The sequence below is a fragment of the Topomyia yanbarensis genome, chromosome 3 (assembly GCF_030247195.1).
Source record: "Topomyia yanbarensis strain Yona2022 chromosome 3, ASM3024719v1, whole genome shotgun sequence".
NCBI lineage: Eukaryota > Metazoa > Arthropoda > Insecta > Diptera > Culicidae > Topomyia > Topomyia yanbarensis.
This window is the reverse complement of record NC_080672.1, coordinates 290,189,546-290,208,743: the sequence shown is the minus strand read 5'-3', so window position 1 is coordinate 290,208,743 and position 19,198 is coordinate 290,189,546. Positions and strand designations below refer to the sequence as shown.

Sequence of the window (19,198 nt, the reverse complement as noted above, 5' to 3'; positions counted from 1 at the left end):
ACATGCACACACACACATACATACATACACACACACATACAGACTTTTTCCGATCTCGACGAACTGAGTCGAATGGGATATGACACTCGGCCCTCCGGGCCGGGATTGGGTTAACGTTTTTCAGAGTGATTGCATAACCTTTCTATATGAGAAAGGCAAAAATGTCTCATCACACTGGTAGATGGATTCAATGCGTTTTTTTTAAATAAGTGCACGAAAAAACATGCGCCCTTCTAAAACATACTTCTGAATCAAAATGGTTTTACTGTTAGTCGAAAACAAGATTTACAAAACGACCAGAACTGCCAAATATGAATCGGGAATGGTCGAGTTTATTGACATTCCCTATTTATTTCTAGGATTAATCATACACATCATGACGTTATTTATTTAACTGATAATCGATTTTTTCCTTTGAATGGATATCGATATCTTTATCCTCAAGAAACTGACATAACTGGTAGGTGACTATAGGAACATGACTAAGATAAGCGAGCCACTCAATACGTTGTGTACATTGCATTTAACTTCATTTTCTAGCCCTAATTTATTTCATTTGAAAATTTATCCCCGCCCTGTAGCGAAATCTTGATTTTATCCCTACTGGTAATATATCAGTAGGGTATCTTAAATAAACTTGTTACGTCACTTTTCAGTTAACCCCAGCATTCATAAGCTACACATTGTCACAATTATTTTTCACCTATTCCACCCTTAATACAAGGCCTCTGTTTAGAATATACTTTTTTTGCATAACTAGTAGGTAGATATTTGAATAAAGAAAACTAATATCGTCCGGCGAACATGTTAACGATGGCCCTCGCGATGCTAAATTGATATAATCTTTCGATGTTCGTGATTCTGAAATACTTCGAGGTAATCTTATTTTCTGTGTTCGCGAATATCGTTTCGAAGCTCCATGTAAATGTTTCAAAAATATCGATCACACGAACCAAGAGCTTAGCTCGTGTTCGTCGAAAACTACGCAAAAGCTTTTACATATCTTTCCGAACATCAATGAAATGAACAAGAAGCTTCATTTGTCCTCGCCGAAGAGCATGCAAAAGTATCGCCCAAATGTCCGCAATTACGATGGTAAGCGATTGTGATGCGAAGCTTGTGTATACGAACCAATAACGCAAAGCTTCGTGCTTTGAAAGTATTCGAACATAGGTTCGGTTCGAATATTTCCTGCCCTGAAATTGATAGGTTTTATCAGTTTTCAATGATATTGCAAAACTACGAAGATATATCAACATATATTTGTACAGCGTTGACTGAAAATGTCCCTTGAAGCACTTCAGCTCTACGAATAGTATTAACAACTGTTAAATGAAGGATAATATTTGCCAGTTATGGGCCTTACCTATGTTTTTGGGCAAATCTTGCCTAAACTTAAAGTTACAGAACTTTCAAAATGTTGTTTATAAGCAACGTGGACAAGGGGTTACGAGAGACATTGGTATGCGCTGGACAATTTTTAATTACTGTTACCTAATGAGTTGAAAACAGACAAATACGATCCCTTCCATTCTTTATGTAGTCAGTCAGGGTAACAATTTAGCATTGCGTAAAAATACAAAGGCACCAACCACTCTCGCTGTGGGAAATATAAAGAAAAAGCAGGAATATGTGCTAAATAGTTATTCCTCTGTACTGTGGGTCAATAGTTTAATAGTTGCCATCTAAAAGACGATACCTTTTTTTTTGAACCTGACTTTCGGCATTTTTACATTGAAAATGTTTCACTGCACTACCTGGGGTTGGGTGTCATTCTAAAAACTAAAATCAAACGATGCCACGTTTTTGAACGCTAATATCTCTGTTATTTGTCGATATATTTCCACCTTTTCACTACCAGACAATTCGGAATTTACTGAGATTATTTTCTATTACTATATAGTTTATGTAATTCAACAGTGCGCTATTGGAAAACCCGGTAAAATGAATAGATACCGGAAAACGTGAAAACGAGAAGAGCCGTCAATAGGGAGCACCTAGCGACTCAATCAAATATCACCAGATTATAAATAGAGGCTCCGCGTGTCTGTTTGAGTGAGTCGATGCTTGCATTCCAAACGAGCAACATTATGACTTAATTCGTTCGGACAGTATAATACGCGGTGGACGCAATAGCATTTCTATTACCCGTACACAGTTAAACTGTGCACAACTTGCACCCGTTTTTTTGTTATGTGCGACGTTTATCGCACGCGCGCAAGTTGAAACTTTCCATACACAACAATGGAAATGCGATTGGTTCGAGTCGTTTATACACAATGTTTAACAATATGGGTGGGAAAGATAGGTTGGTAGGGTGAGTTTGAATTGAGTGCTGGATGCGAAGGGTGTGTGCTGCTCGTGAGTTTACGAATTGGGATATTTTTTAATGTATAAGCTTGTGTGTGCATTCGGTAAATGATGTGTTTTCGGCGATTTCTAGTTACGTGTTGTAATTGGCCTATTGACACACACGTTTCATATTTCGAATATACGTGATGCAGGCTTGATTTTTACGCACGGAAAGGCGTGGGTTTGTTGGAGATTTATTTGCGAAACAAGCATTCCAATGAAGGAGGGGGAAGCAATATCAAATCAAAACTCCTGATGCGAATATAATGGTCGCGACCATTGTATTTGCATCAGAAGTTTTGATTTGATATATTGATATATGATATTTGATTAACTGGTCGCCCTGAAAAGGGCGGGTTAGATTTTTATCTCTGCATAGTTTCAGTGGACAACAAAGAATTGATTCGGCATCTTCTTTCAGTCTTTTTTGGCAGCGCTATGGCATATATATTTTTTGCAACACGCCACCCTGAGAGATTGTCACGCCCCAGAGAGAAATTTGTTCAGCTATTCGTCATTTCGCATAACCAGCTGCAGATGACGGGGGATGATCCTGCACACAGAAAAATTAAGCATATTTGAAACAAAAATATGTTTCAGAAATAAAAAGATGGGTGGGTAATGTCTGCGACATAACCGGAGAGATGTAGAATACATAAGGAACACGTTCTTCAAATATGTTGATACTCATTAGGATTTTCGAACAAAAGCTGATTTGGGTGAGGAATATTTCAAATTATTCTTTACAAAAATGATGGTGGTCCTGAAAAGGACCGGTTTTGTTGGCGTTGTTGGCCTTGGTGAGGGAGATGGCTAACGATGAAATTAATTGTTAGCATGAGGAAGTCGCGTAGTACTGGCCAATGGAAGAACAGATAATAATTGATTCCTGAAAATCAATTTTTCTTTATTCATGTAAATTATACATACTTACAAATCTAACAGAAGATTCCTGATCATATTTCTGAATCATTAGTGCGAACATTGTGTAATTTGGTTAAGTACAATGAAAGTTACAAACTTTCCAAACTCGACCTTCTGTTCATTCAGAAATATTGAAATGGGGTGTCTATATTAAACCGTTAGTCGTGGTCACAATAAAAAAAGATTGGTGGGTAATGTCTGTCACATAACCGGAGCGTCGTGATTTCAATTCGAGACGTTAATTTAAATCTAATAATATTCAACAGAATCACGTTTGAATGGGAAATTTTCAAATAATTCTCTATGGTAATAATGGTGGTTCTGAAAAGAACCTTTGGTATCGGCGTTGGTGTTGATGGTGATGCGCTGGATCGTTGGATATTTTTGGCATGATAGTTACGTGCCTGGCGAACTGTTTTGTAGCCTCGAACAAAACGACAAGACTGGCTTCTTCGGGTACCATTACGGCTGAACTTTATAAGCTTAGCTCGACTTTGAAATCCTGCACAATCTCACGAATCAGACACTGGTAGGGCCATTTTGTTTGCTACTAGCACGGAGCTGCACAAAAAAATCATTTAATGCAGTTAGTTCACGGGGGCTGCCAAAAAGCTTGAATAGAAGCATGCGACTTCAACGTTTCTCTTAAACACATGCAATAACACATTCGTTTTGGTAATACTGATAATAACAGTAGAAAGGAATGGAAAAGCAGTGCACGAAACGAGCGAGACGATAATTTAAATTTTTGTTCCGTGTGCAAGCTACTTCTTTCCACCCAACGTATTATGTTGCTTGTTGAAAATTTGCTACACACCTTAAAATAAAAGTTTCAGTTTAACTCTCACTAGAACACAATTGATTGGTCCTGAAAAGAACCGTTGCTTTTATTGTAATTTACGCCCACTCCCACAAACCGACCAAGTAGGCATCAGTGGCTTCATTACGGCTGAGTTTTGTAAGCGTAGCTCGACTTTGAAGTAATACACAACCTTACGAACCAGACGCTGGAATGTTAGCCAGCGGATTAGTTGCTCCGTTGCCCTTTAGTTGGGGCGAAATACTAGCATGGCGACAGTTCCTGATCGGTAGTTGGTTGCGATGGGCCACCAGTAGCTGGGGCACTTTTGCGGACCGTCATCATCGCCAACTGCTTTCCTCCGGTGGACTGGCTGCTTGCTAGTGCTTGAACGAATACGAATGATGAGAAAAACCGAACGACCAATATTCATATATGAACACACGAGAAAGCACTACTATCGCTCTCTCGCTCGTTTTCGTGCCATTCCTGCGCCTTTCCTTTCCGTTCGGCTACCAATACTAGCATAACCAAAACGAATATTCTGTCTTTCCATCGCCTTCAATCTAGTGGCCAGTGCTAGCAAACTTGCATGTTCAGTTTTTCAATAACAACATTCAAACAATATTTTCAAAGAATGTTGCAGATTTGAAAAGAAGGAAGGAAAAGATTTTCACAAATTTAAATTCTTTCGTGTTATTTGTTAGCGCTGATAAAGGCTATTTAGTTTGCTACTAGCAAGGAGCTGCACAAACAAATCGATTTATGCAGTTAATCAACGGAGGCTGCCAAAAAGTTCGAATAAAAGCATGCGACTAGTGTACTTTGCATGTTCTATATTTTATCAATACTAGAGAGGATCAATAAAATAATTCAAATTGTTATAGCGACATGCAATTGTGGCAACACTGGCCATGAGATGGTGGGGGAACACGCACATTCGTTTTAGTTATGATGGTAGTAGCAGCAGAAAGGAATGGAAAAGCAGTGCACGAAAACGAGCGAGAGGATAATTTAAATTCTCTTTCTTTCTTTCCACACATCGTATTTCTTATATTGCTTTCTGAAAATTATTTGTTATACACCATAAAATGTAAATTTCAGTTTAACTCTTATTAGAACACAATTAATTGGTCCTGTAAAGAACCGTTTATTGTTTTATTGCGGGAGCATAATTCAGACGCACTCCCCGCGGACACGGTGAGCTAGAAAGCACTATTTTGCATTCTCGAACAAACCGACCAAGTAGGCATCGTTGGCTTCTCGGGGCATCATTACGACTGAGCTTTGTAAGCGTAGCTCGACTTTGCAGTCCTGCACAATCTCACGACCCAGACGCTGGAACGATAGCCTACTCTGTTGCCCTTTAGTTGGGGCGAAATTCTTGCAGGGCGACAGTTCCTGATCGGGTTGCGATGAGTCACCAGTAACTGGGGCACTTTTTCCGCCGTCGTCATCGCCGACTGCTTTTCTTCGGTGGACTGGCTGCTTGCTAGTGCTTGAACGAATACGAATGATGAGAAAAACCGACCGACAGATATTTATATAATCGCGCTAATATGCACTACTATCGCTTTCTCGCTCGTTCTCGTGCCGTGCATGAGCCTTTCCTTTCCGTCCGGCTTCTAATGGCCTAACCAAAGGAATATGCCGTCTTTCCCCCACCAAGTGCTCTCGTCAAGCAACCCAATGCGAATAACCATACGAACAAACATGTAATGGACCTATATATAAACTTTTCATTATTTTATTGTTCGGTTGGTCTACCATAACGACGGCTCTGTGCGGGATGGGCTGAAAATTTTCACTTTTCCGAGTCGTTTTCGAAAGATTTTTCAAAACACATTTTTTTTGTTATTAGTACATGTTATACATACTTCAAATTTTAATACAGCATAGAGGAACATATTTGCAACAAATTGGTCTGAAAATCAAATCATTCTGTTAAGTATGATAAAAGTTATTAACGTTCAAAATCTGACGCGGCGCCGCAGCCGATATTTTGAAACGGGACCCCTATATTGAAACCTTAAATGTATTCTACATTAAAAAAATGACATTCCTGCGTGAACTTGAAAGAAAACGAAATTCACTTCATGCCCGGCGCGATGAATGAAATGTTTGGGTCGTTTTCCTCGTCATTCGTTCTCCACGCACATCGTCTTCAATTTCGGATATGTTCGGTTTAAGAAGCAAACTGAATTTTGTTTCTAAGTTAGCTCTGAGAGAGATAATTGAGCAAAAGTGAACCAGATATAGATTATGCAGTTCACTTATGCTCGAAAATTTTGAAGATTTCTGCATTCAAACTGTCCACATAATAACAAATAAATGCTTTGGTTGATGAAGGAATTTATGTTTCCTCTGCACTCAAGCATTCCATTCTGCATAAAATTTCTGTTAGTTGGGAAATTAAGGGAGGGAGGCGGTGAATCTGAATGTTGGTTTCGGTAAATACAAGCAGAAATAGGTAGCTGATTTTGAATTTTCGCAGCACTGTCATTGAATCAAATCTTTTATTGTTTATTACTTCAACCAACAAATTTATTGGTCGAAAAACATTTTTTATTAGAACATCAATAGATTTTCTCTTTCAATAAAAACAGTTAATTTCAATAATTTTGTTTTACTTTCAATAAAATAATTATTAAAAAAGGAAACAATGATTTTTTTTCTTGAAGCAATAAATTTTATTAAATGAATATAATTCATATGTTTATTGGACCTACAAATCTTTTTTTGCGTGTGGTCTTCTTGTTATCACGGACAGCGTTCACTGCCAGCTCCAATACTTCGGCGGCAAAATAATCCATCACTGCTAGCAGGTAGAGGGGCGCTCAGGCACCGACATGTTCGGCGTAGTGACCCTTTCTCAGCAAATGATGGATTCGGCCGACAGGAAACTGGAGACTGGTGCGAACCGAGCGGGATGTTAGTAATTTTTTCTCCTTTCCTCATGTCCAGATATAGTGAGCGTATGTTCGATGCAACTAGTACGAATGTAACACGAGAATGATGGCCGGTTTTGTACTTGCTTCAGTTATGTCCGAAGCCAAACGGGTTGCCATCGAACGGAAGCAACATAAACGCTCATGTCCTAGTTTACTTCCGTCGTCAAAGAGGTGGAGCTTCGAACGAAAACTATTTTGGCTCGCTTGTGGTCGAATTGAACGGACCATTCATGGAGCAGACACAAAATCTACGTTATTTTCGGTAATTGCACATTCTACGGAATTAGTTACAAAATTGTTGTTCATATTTCCAATCATATAGCGTAATAATCTAATTTTGACATTCAGGAGAACGCAGTTATTCACGTTGAAAAATCGATCGAAAATTTTGACGCGGGGCTCCTATATTGAAACGTTGAAAGTACTTTTACTTCAAAGGTTAAAATTCCTGCCATATTCACATTCTGGGCTACTGTGCACGGTAGAATAAAAAACAGATTTTTTTTCAATCCTTCAACTCGAGGACATCACATGCAGTTTGTGGGCTGTTTACCTTTTTCGAGTTACTCATCCTTTTTTGAGCGTGCTGGATATGTAGCTCTAACAAATAATTTTTGATCGCTTTGATTGAAATTTTCACAGTATATTCAAGACTGCCTTCCCCAGATCAGAATTTATCTTTTTATTACATTAAGCCATGTTGCGTCACTTATTAAGTCATTTTCGGCGTCATTTTATTGTTTTACTTAATTTATTAACTAATTTTTTTGTTCTAAGCAATAAAAAACTAAAATTCTTGCTCCAGGTCAAATATTATTGGAGATTGATTTCCGGCCGTGGTCCCTTTCTCCGTCTTGTGATAAAATTGTTAGAAAATATATGTTGCATGCGTCACGATGACTATTACAAGTCCCATCCCAAGGAATTTGGATTCATCTCTTTAATAGTTATATTCATTTCTTTATTGCGAAATATTCCTTTTTTTGTGCTCTACAGTGGTGTTACCCTTTAAGAAAGTTAATTTGTGTAGATGTACAAAAATACAGTGTAACAACATAACTACGAAACTTTGAAAAATGAAAACTACTCGTGTTTGAACGAGGTGAAAATTTAAATCGTTCAATACAGATAGCAGGCGCTGCTTGAGTATATCGAAAGTAAGACCTTAGTCAAATTAGAGAACAGTTACCCTACGTAAGAAACATATAGCGATGACTATACTATCTGGAAAACCATTCAGGAATAGACCTTTTCAAGCAGCTAGAATTAGTCTTGTGTTCAAGAAAATAAACTCACAATTACTTTAAACGCACGCACATAAACGAGACTCTCACATACCTTTTTTCTAATTTGACTAGAACCTATTAGACAATTGATGTCGTTATCTCTTTTTGCCATGCTGTTATCATTAAATAGCAGGAGACGCATTAATTGGCAGAATGAAATGAAATTATTTATTTCGATACACATACATACATTTTCGTGAATAAGCATATGACTTTGGTTAGAGGCTGGTGACAAATGTACATAGGTAAATTATCACGTATTAACGCTTAGTACGGGTTCGAAAGATTATAAATGACTCGCTGTACATGGATTCTAAAACCTGCCAGTTTAGTATTTTAGCAATCGAAAAATGCGAAAGAAGTTACATGCACACATGCAAATGTTAGCGAATATACTGTCACCGCGGACAAGGTGGAAAACCAGGCATTTCGGTCACCCACCCCGGCATTCCTATCGGTGCTAGTTTTGTTCTAGGAGAAATCAGTACTGAAGTTTCGATGGTTTTGAGCGACAACTCCAGACGCTTTGATCTCCGACTTGGTTACATGTTTTAGTCGTTCTGATAAGGAGGTATCATGCAGCATAAGCATCAATCTCAAACAACACAAAAAAACGTTCACAGATGCCAAATCCAGCGCACGCCGGGCCAGACACATACCACACTAATGAAACTCAATTGATCGCTCAATTAACTAAATGTCGGTCGGACAAGCACGAAACGAAGACTCAGCACATGCAACGATCGTTCCAACATTCCGCGCCCAACCGGAGAATGAAATAAATAAAACAGTACAGTTGACCACATAAGTTTAGACTACGACGATATATTTGATCTGTGTTTGTGGTATGTTTGTCGTGTTCGAGAAAACCTTTTGGAAATCATCGCAAATTTCAAATATTGGTAATCATGTCCAGTTAGGATTTGCAAACTTTTTTAAATTTCAAAGAACCATTGAATATAGATTAAAATTAGCTGCTCCATTCAAAAATGCCGAAATTAATTTTATTGATTTTTTTTATTATTAAATGATCATCAACTAGCATCTGTCGGTAATAAATTTAAATTACACAGAAAATGAAAACTTTATTTGAAAAAACAGACACTTCGCTCACAATTTCACATACCTCGGTGGAGGCTGTTTGATGTCGCTGCCAAGCTCAGCTACCTCAGCTGCATTATAAGAATTGGCCACTAGCCAACAATATTACTCGCTCACACCCACACGAGCTAAGTCCGGGGCAATTGAATATGCAAAATCTGGCAGAATTCATCTCATCACCAGCGAAATAACTCGTGTGCTCAGAGGGGAGAGAGGAGGTACAAGTGCTGAGTAGCTCGGGGTACAAGTATCTATGTGCTGTGTTCGGGCTGTACAGTACAAACGTATTTATGGGTAGGTTTATTAAAACCGCAGTAATAGCTCAGTACCGGAAATATTCATTACTGTAGTCGTCGCAGACATTAGGGAAGGTAACTTCTCCGTTCATCCGAATCGAGTAGACATGTGGCGGTATTGTCGGTGATTCTGCAATGATGCATCACCCCTGTTGTGTCATCTTATGACAGGCGGCGCCATTTTGCACATTTCGAGATAAACGATTTTTAAGCTTTGAGATCTCGACCTTTAAAAATGGTAGAAACAATTCGGAGACGACAATCGATGCTTCTATCCAATCTGTATTATTCCCTTAATTATTGCGAAGATACGTTGACTATATTGAAAGTCGAACTTACCCGTGTCATATGTGTGTATTGATGACAAAGTATGATGAACATGTCATAATTGTGTTACTATGTTTTAATTGCCGCAAGGTTCTACTGTATCGATTTTGTTGGCTTTTTTCGGCAAATTTGAGACTAAGAGAAACGAAAGCAATGAAATTGAAAGACGGATAGGTATTCTAGAGCGAATCAGTTATAAACTTAGAACGGAAAACTAGGACTAGGCAGGCTCATATGGACATGATCGAAAGGAAATGTGAAGAATTCTTTGCCTTCTGCTAAGTAGGAGTTGGGCGTTGCACCCAAGTCTACCGCATGGTCTATGGTAGAACATAACTCATCATGTTTTACCGCCGACGCTGGCAAAAAATTCTTCACAAATCCTCGCCTAGAACGATCATGCGGTAGACTTGGGTGCAACGCCCAACTCCTACTTAGCAGAAGGCAAAGAATTCTTCACAAATCCCCGACTATGTACGGAGAACGTGCCATTTGAGCCAATATATTCTGATTCCTGATAACCTAAACCAATCCCGAGATACAGGGATTTAAAGCTAAAAACTCACACTGTCGCTATATCCCAGTAGCATTTCAAAATTCTAAAAACGCCACTTTGTAGAGAGTTTTCAATCAAGTCATGTCCCGAATAGAATGGTATCATACAGTAACGTTAGAAGAAATCATTTTCGTTAGTAATTTTTTATCGATTTTTGCTACTATCGTTGAAATCTACCAAAACAGGGTTGTTACGGAAGACGACAAAATAAAAACTCACCAAATCCGCATGAGATTTTGCGCGGTTTACAAACCAAATAAATATGATATGAAATGGATTTTATTTGAAAAATTCTAAGAAACATTTCGACAAAATGTTATAGTTGCGATATTAACGAATGTAATTTGGATCGAATTTGACAACCACTTGATTTGTCGTTTTGAGAATGAAAATCGCATTCGTTCCAAAAAGCATTCCGTGGTAATGCAGATTAAGGCTGATCAAAACTAATAATATATGGGAGATGAAAATTCTGATTGCATACTTCTTATCGCGCCATCTGACATGCTTCTCATTCGACTAACGAACGATGAATGAAGCATTTAGCACAAAAATTAATGCGGGTTGTCCGCGTCATTTGCGAAAGTTTTTGCGTTATTCAAAGATTTCATAGATTTTCCAACAAGTGTTCATTGAAAAAGCAGCCATCGCAAATATTGAAACATGCAATTATGAAACACTAAATACGCGTCAATTCCTTGCACACGCTTTCGTAGCAAAGAATCGCAAGTTTGATTATAATACTGGCATGATAGTGGTACATCTGGAGAATAGCCTCGGAATGTACCGCTAGGTCTCTGTCATTCTGAAATGGGTCATTGGAAATCGGTAGAGCTAACACCTGCTACATCCCAAGATTAAGTTGTTAGCATGGGGTGATTCGACCATACACAGAAAACTTTTTCATAATGCCACTGCCGGCCAGTGGGATTTAGAGGGTTACACACATTCATAGTAGTCATAAGTACCTCGAAATTTAATAGAACATTTCCAGTTGATTAGTTTAATACAGTAGGATTCAGTTTTTTGGTAACAAGTTTTTTAAGGATTTTTTATGAACGTGTCCACTGGAAAACAGACAGAGAAAGAATGACCGGAACGGTGAGAATGAAGAAACGGTGAAAATTCACCTTTATTGGAAACACTGAGAAAAGATATGTCCTCAAGCAGGAATCGAACCTGCGATTTCCCAGTCTCTAGTTGGGTGCGTTAACCACTCCGCCATCGAGGAACTGTGATGATGCCATCACATGTTCCCAACAGTTTTTGTGATCATCGCTGCAGACTCCAATACCTCCTAATTGACCCATCGACCCCCAATGTCTCCTATAAGCAGATCGTCACCTCTGCCTCTCACCGATCGGGCCAAATCTGCGCTCAAGGCTTGAGATATTTATTATCACTGTTTGCCCCCATTTCCTAACTCAGTCGCCACCAGACAGTTGGCAGTGAAAGAGCTATGGAGGGGCATGTTGATGTCTGCCCTCAAAGCCTATCGGCAGAAGCTCCAAATCCAATGTGTTTTGGTTGCAAAACATTTTGTTTTGTAGAAGTTGTGGGTGATATTGTGTTTTCGAGCACACCAAAAAAATTTTCTAAATTTTAAACAATTTGTGCTATTTAGGGTGATTTTCAATCTATTTCCCGAATAATTATATTTTTCGATAGTACGTGCCAAGAGCTTTCAGTATCCGTATAAATATTACATCTATCCTAGAACAGAAGTATTTTTTTCATAAAATATGGAGTTGGGGTGAGTTGGCGGTGATGCTCGCGGGGCAAGTTGGAGGTACTATTTACGGTGCAAAAATTTTATTTCTGGAATTCACTTCAAAGTAAGAAAATCTTTTTCTTGTGCATCTCGTCAAAGCAGGAGTCATTTACTTCGACCAATCACCTTAAGATTCTTTCGCCTTTCGAAAATTTGCTTTTGAATATGGAGTACGCGTCACAATCAAAATGCCGGGGTATTGAGACTGAAATATAATAGCAAATGTCGATTAATATAGTTTGCTTTAAAAGACATTCAGCACGTTCCAATAGGACTTCTGAAGTATTTGGTTGTCCATTTGATTGCTTATTTTTTGGTGTATCTATACATACCGCCAACTTACCCCTGGCCTATATTGTTGTCTATAAAAATGGAGACAATGCATGAAACATTTTAATAAAATTCAGAGATGTTGCCCTTGCATGCCATGTGTTCCATTTTGCAAATCAAAGCGGGAAAAAATTAAAACTGAAAACTCCGCCAACTAGCCCCGGTCTCCCCTACGCTCAATTCTACGCGATCGTTAAGTCCCTACGTCCGCACATCTGAACCGTACACTCAATATTACAATGACAGCCCGCTGCAATTGGCCTTAAGCAGTGCTTTAGTGGGTAACATGTCCCGTCTCATCTGCAATTGTAGTGAGTGATTCTGTCGGGGAGCACTTCTGCGAACCTAGCTCTACAGCTCCAGTATGACAACCCTCGAAACAAAACAAAAATAGTTCCGGATGAATATCTTTAATATATTTTTTTGGAAAAATTGTGACTTAGTTCTACTGATTTCATTCATATCGTATTTTTTCGAAGAAATCTTCGCCATAAAATACAGCACTGAGAACGATGGTGTTTAAATCTGGATGACAACAGAATTCTTTTGCCTCTAACTACCGGAGATTTGATTACAGGAATTAAACTTGTCCGATTTTTTTATAAGAACGTTCCACCCTTCGTAGCCCCGGCTTGTGGCTCTCGTAGTGCCCAGACAACGCGATGTAGTTAGGAAAATCAGATCGGTGCGAGTCAATTCCGTAAACTCCCCCTATGGAAAGCACTTTACGCTACCTGAGAAAAAAGAACCCCTTGTAAATAAGTTAACCCTTAAATGCGCAATGCTGTTTTATAACAACATTGTGAAAATTTTCTCAAAATTATCATTGCAACGTATTAGAGCTGTTAAATAATTTTCAGAAAATTTGAAAAAATGGCATATAAATATAATTACGGGTTAAACGACAAAACATAGACAGCGAGAAAGCTGGATGGAAACGATATCTATAGAAAGTAAAATGAAGGATCCAAAGGTGATACACAGCGACGTTGACTATGCTTTACTACCGGGAAAAGATCACTGTGCACTGGAAAAATGATTTCCATGACCATATTAAATGAATTGAACCTATTGAAATAATTGTTGAACATTGAAATAATCCTAATCTGATGATGTCTCCTGAAGTTAAAGGCTACATGCCTCATCGTTCCTTTACGAAAATATTTGGAACCCTACAAAAGTTTCATCCCTGACACAAATACTGCTGCATACGAATATTCATCGTTGTCCTTGCTAACGTGGTGTTAATGGCTTATGAGCTACAGATACGACCTATTAAATGCATTGTTAACTCACAAAATTGCAGGCAGCACGACTAATCGCTAATTTTTGGGGTCTTTGCATGCATAAATTCACAAGACAACTTTGGATCACTATGCGTCGCAATGTAGCGAAACGACGTCTGCATGGATGAGACTTAAAAACTGTACTTTACACTCGCAATTAGCGAAATGTGGATATATATTTCGCTAACGTGTGATGCGGTAAAGCAGTCTGTTTCTCTCGGAGTAAATTATAAGGAAATACAGCATTGTTTCTGAACGTCCCCTATCCGACCACTCCGTTTTATTAGCTGGTAACATGGGAAATGTTGCGAGGTCAGGGTTGCACACAAGCGGGTTAGTAATCAGAACAAGCGTATTATACGTTATTGGTAGCACATCGTACACTATGCAAGGTAGCTGATATCTAGTTATATTCACGACACGCATGTGTGTTATCTATCACCTTCGACAAAGTTGCGTAATATTTTGTACTTCACATTAGTATTTATTAGCATAGATCATCATTCCGTAAAGATAGAAAAGCAATGAGAGTTGCTTTCTGTTTAACTATCAAAAGTTTATTGATACGGAAATTAACTAGCAGTTGGCTGAAGATCTACTCAACAACGAAAACAATTTAATGCAACTATACACTATGTGTTTCAAAATTGAGGGTCAAGTTCCAATAAGGAAAGTAGTACCAAAACATAATATTGCGCATGGAAAAACCTTCGAGGAATTCATTAAACAGAAAATGCCCTCTGCATTGATTAGTGACATATTAACTATGTCCATAGCCAAACAAACAATTTCTATACAAATCAACAGTGCTTTGCAGATTACGAAAAGGACAAGCGTGTCGTATACCAATTTTACTTGGTTCTTACGTGAGGCAAAACAGAGTCTTAGTTTCTACCTCAACGGCAGTCATAATATATGAACTGGGTTTGGAATCTGATTCGCTTTTGGGGTTACGCAAAAACGACATTAGAAAATGTGCTAGTCTCCAGTTTAGCGGGATCAAACATCAATTATATCTAAGCTCTTCTTAGGTAATTAACCGCGTACATGAAACACGTAAATAAAAAAGTAAACTAATGTTTATAATGTGTGAAACCAATTCGAAATAACATTCGTAAAACGAATCCGTTCCTTAATGCACGGTATAAAAGACCTGATAATTATCAGTAATGATACTCCTACTAACCACTTCTGCAATGAATCTTATATTCGCAGACAATCTTGCTCATACCTATATACCTAGTAGACCTAAAGCGTAATAAATTTCCCTTCGTTTCTTTCGCTCCGCCAGTGTTTGGGGGTACGTGACTTTAAATTAATACAGACCCGATGTGATGCGATCCGAGCGCCGCTCTGGATGTCCTCTGGCAAACTAGGTGTACTTGAGCAACACAATCTTGGCTGGTGAAATCTAATTTTAGCCCACAGTCCTCGGACGAATTTGTTTAACATTCGCTCAAACACAATAACAATGCATAAAATAGAAGATTTATTCCAAGAATAAAACAGTGTATCAACCCACAGAACAGGAGCCGGTACACAAAATCGATTACTTACGTAACATTTACCGAAAGCATTACCACAGACCGACTGTTGATGTTGTTATAACTGAGTTGTGGCAATGGCAGTGGCATGGGAACGAGTTGATAATACGATAATCTAACACCTTACGTACTGGATCTCCACATAAATTGTATAACGTGGGAGCGAAGGCATGAAAACAAACGTAAACTAATAGGATGAGGCTGTCCAATTCCATATCCTGCAGCTATTGCGTGAGAATTTTAACAGATAAGGAACGAAGGGAAGGCACGTGGTTGACAGGATAAAAGTACTCAGTAAAATCCAACTATTCCAAGGACATCCCCAGCGTTTAAATAATGTCGCCTTGTTGTGCTGCGAGACTATACGCGATATAAAACAGACGGCAAGCTTTCCGTGACAGGCAAAATGTTGATTAATATTATTGATTTATACACTCTATCGCTAGCCAAACATGTCGAATGGTCCTAAGTGCAAATGACAGTTTCTCTTTCGCTAATAACTCGGCAGTTTATATGTTTGTTACTCAACTCTTAGCAGAATAAGCTAGTCGAAATCAGAGTTTTTCGATATATCCTAAAATAATATTGAAAAGTTTTAAGATGACGCCGTAATAATCGAAAGAGAAAGTAAACAAATTTTGCACTTAGGATCATTTGACATGTTTGTCGAGATCGTGTTGGCACAATAATGCAATTTCATAGGACTTACATGTGGGATGAGAGGCCCAAAATAGCGGTACGTTATGTGATCCCTTTTTATTTCGTTAATTTATTGTTCTCAAATTTTCGCTGCGTTCTTTATACTTAGTATAATGATAAATTCAAAACTTTAAATAAAAGTAGGGTGTCTGTCATTTCAGCCCTTGCAAACAGTTCCAGAATTCATAATTATTTATATTATTCTACCCCAAAGCCTCGTACGCACAGAAATTGCCTAAATTAGGTTAGATTCATTGCGATTCGGATAAAAAATTTACAGAGGTTTTAGGTAAAGACAATAAAGTACTTTCCGCCGGTTTGAGAACCCTTTCGTCTCAGATGTCAGCATAGGGAGGGGGGGGGTTTGCTTAAATGCATAGCTTTAAATTTGTTGGTCGTAAGGAAAACGTATCTTAAAAAGGAAACTTCGCAGATAAAATATAACTCCATAAAATGCGCATTTAAAAACAAATCTTTTGAAACATTTCCCAAATTTCGAGCACCCATATTACTAGCATTTAATTAAAATCGAATAATAAATGTACTTGGAGTGAAACATCTTGTCAGAAAATTGTTTTTCAGAGCACCAGATAAATTTATCCGGTTCTAAATTCAAAACAACCAAAGAATAGATACTAAATAAAATGAAAAAGGGATCAGCGAAATAATTGTGAATGAAAAAGATTGTCAATTAATTGCTCATAAGTTAAATCTCTTTCGACTCACAAGGGTCTAGCAATATTATAGGTTTGATTAGTACTTGTCCATGAAAAAATATAACTCAATCATTGTTAAGAGCTCAGAATGACTTGGGTCAATTTGATATCGGATATTGATTTCAATAAGAATGGTGGCAAGAGAATGAGAATAATTTTTCGACCAATATATTTGAGATTAGATAATAATATGAACTACTGATCTCATTCATTAAAGAAAAGCAAAATATTCCACTTCCTTCCGCATTATCGGCAAATTTTGGCAATCAATTCACGAGGTGGAAAGGTATTTTCCTACTAATGTAGCATAAAATACCTATTTGATCAAATGCTTTTTATCAAACTGTGCTAGAAATTCAAACAAGCAGGTAGCAAAAATACACTGATTAAAAAAGTACATAAAAATCAGTGCCCACCATCATCACGTGGTGCAATGATACAATGATTGCACCAAGCAGCTCTCACAGACAAAACATCGTTTGGAGAAAATTTGTCCTTGAAACCCGTTGCTGATTCTAGAAGCCTACTCTCTCAGTACCGCCCACGCAAAACCAGTCAGATGTCACGACCATCCTGTAGGAGAACATACGTCACAACATATTTTGTCACACTGCACCGGCACTAGTTATGCACTTGAAATGCTGCATCTGCGCTGATATCCAAGTTTCCTGCCAGCCACTACACAGAGGAAGAAAATTGTGTTGATTACCTAATCACTGCAAATCTGGAGTCTATCCAACCGCTCCGAAGCACTCTATTGTATGCTAAATAAGTACATCGTCTCAGCAACGGATTCACTAGAGAAACTGTGATCATATCGTCTACTCATACCAATCCACGAAACACAACCATTCCATGCGGAAAACTGATCCAAATTATTAATTGCGCTTGCTTCCTCCTTTGGTAGGATATAGCAATTATTATCTAATCGCTTATTGCATGATGGGATGACTCTCACGATGGGCCAAATATGAAAAAGAACTGCCTACATTTTCAAACTGAGGAACTTCAGTGCCAACTCCAACCAGCACCAACACAGGCCGCGCTCCAAATTTGCACATTCATTTCACATATACAGTATATCGCGCGGTCATGAAGAAGTAACTTTGCCATTTTTCTTATTATTCCTTCCATTCATTCAAACCGGTCTAAACAGGTTTAAAATACAACGTGGTGCTTACCCGGCCGGCGTCCAAACGCCGGTTACAGGGACAAATAACTAACATCCGCCCATTTTTCAATAAATACCAACTTCTTATTTAGTAAACTTCCACGAATAAATCAGTAATTTGCAGTATCTACTTACGGTACCGGCCAGAACCCTGACAAAAGTCAATACACTTCACTGTCAATTATTATCCACTGAAAATTATCTTTATACTTTTAGCAGAAAAGCAGAACCATACAATAATTATTCTTATAAACTAACTTTACGTAACAGGAAAAAAACCCACTAGGATGAACTAATCTAGGTAAAAGTCCTTTGCACTTGAACCGAACACCAACCTTCTTTTTCCAACCGCTGAACTCAAGATCCAATCGTGTAGTGATTTCGTTGGTGCCTGAGTTTATTTCATCGCTTTCGCTAGCTCGAAATCCCCCCACCAACGCTCGAAGCGGTTGGATACAAGCGTGCAACGGATACATATGCCAGAATAGAAACAGCAAAAAAATCGAACGGGACGCGTTGGTATCGTAATATGTTGTGTAGCGTGCTGGTATGAACGAACGAACGAACGACTCATCCACGCACACACATACACGGGAGCCATCAAAAGCATCGGAGAACGAAGATGCACGCAATGCATTGACGAGCCCGCCAAATTCGCACACTAGTGACTAGTTTAAGCTAAACCACTAAATTTATTGGTATGCGATGACAACGCTGACAATGTTGAAGCAACGTAACCACGGTTGTGTCGCACGCCTTTCGTATACCAAAATGTCACAGAACAGTGAGGCCACGTAAGATCGAAATGCGCAGTTGCAATTGAGAATTGGCGATATGAAAACTGCCAAAAAATTACATAACAACACAACGTAACCACGGTGGTGTGATAACAACAGATAACGCAAAAAGAGCTAATTTTAGTAATATTTTCATATTTCAGCGAAGCACATTTCAATAGCGAGCAACGTCCGGACGTTTGAAGATCATTTTAACCCCTTCTACGAGAAAATATCACATGCATCCATTGTTTTTGACATTAAAAATGTCTTACTCCACTATCTGGGGCTAGGTGTCATTCTAAAATCTAAA

At 38.4% G+C, this 19,198-nt stretch overlaps 1 protein-coding gene across 3 annotated transcripts in view; it reads right to left on the bottom strand.

Annotated features, from left to right (window-relative positions):
- The window catches only part of LOC131692754 (arginine kinase 1), a 104,361-nt gene that overhangs the window by 22,549 nt on the left and 62,614 nt on the right, over positions 1–19,198 (bottom strand). The window contains exon 1 of one of the 3 annotated variants that reach the window (XM_058979996.1): positions 18,445–18,582. The exons of the other annotated variants lie outside the window; for them this stretch is intronic. The gene's annotated coding sequence lies outside the window, so the exon portion shown is untranslated. Of the gene's footprint in view, positions 1–18,444; positions 18,583–19,198 lie in introns of those variants that run through there. 3 annotated transcript variants of the gene reach the window in all.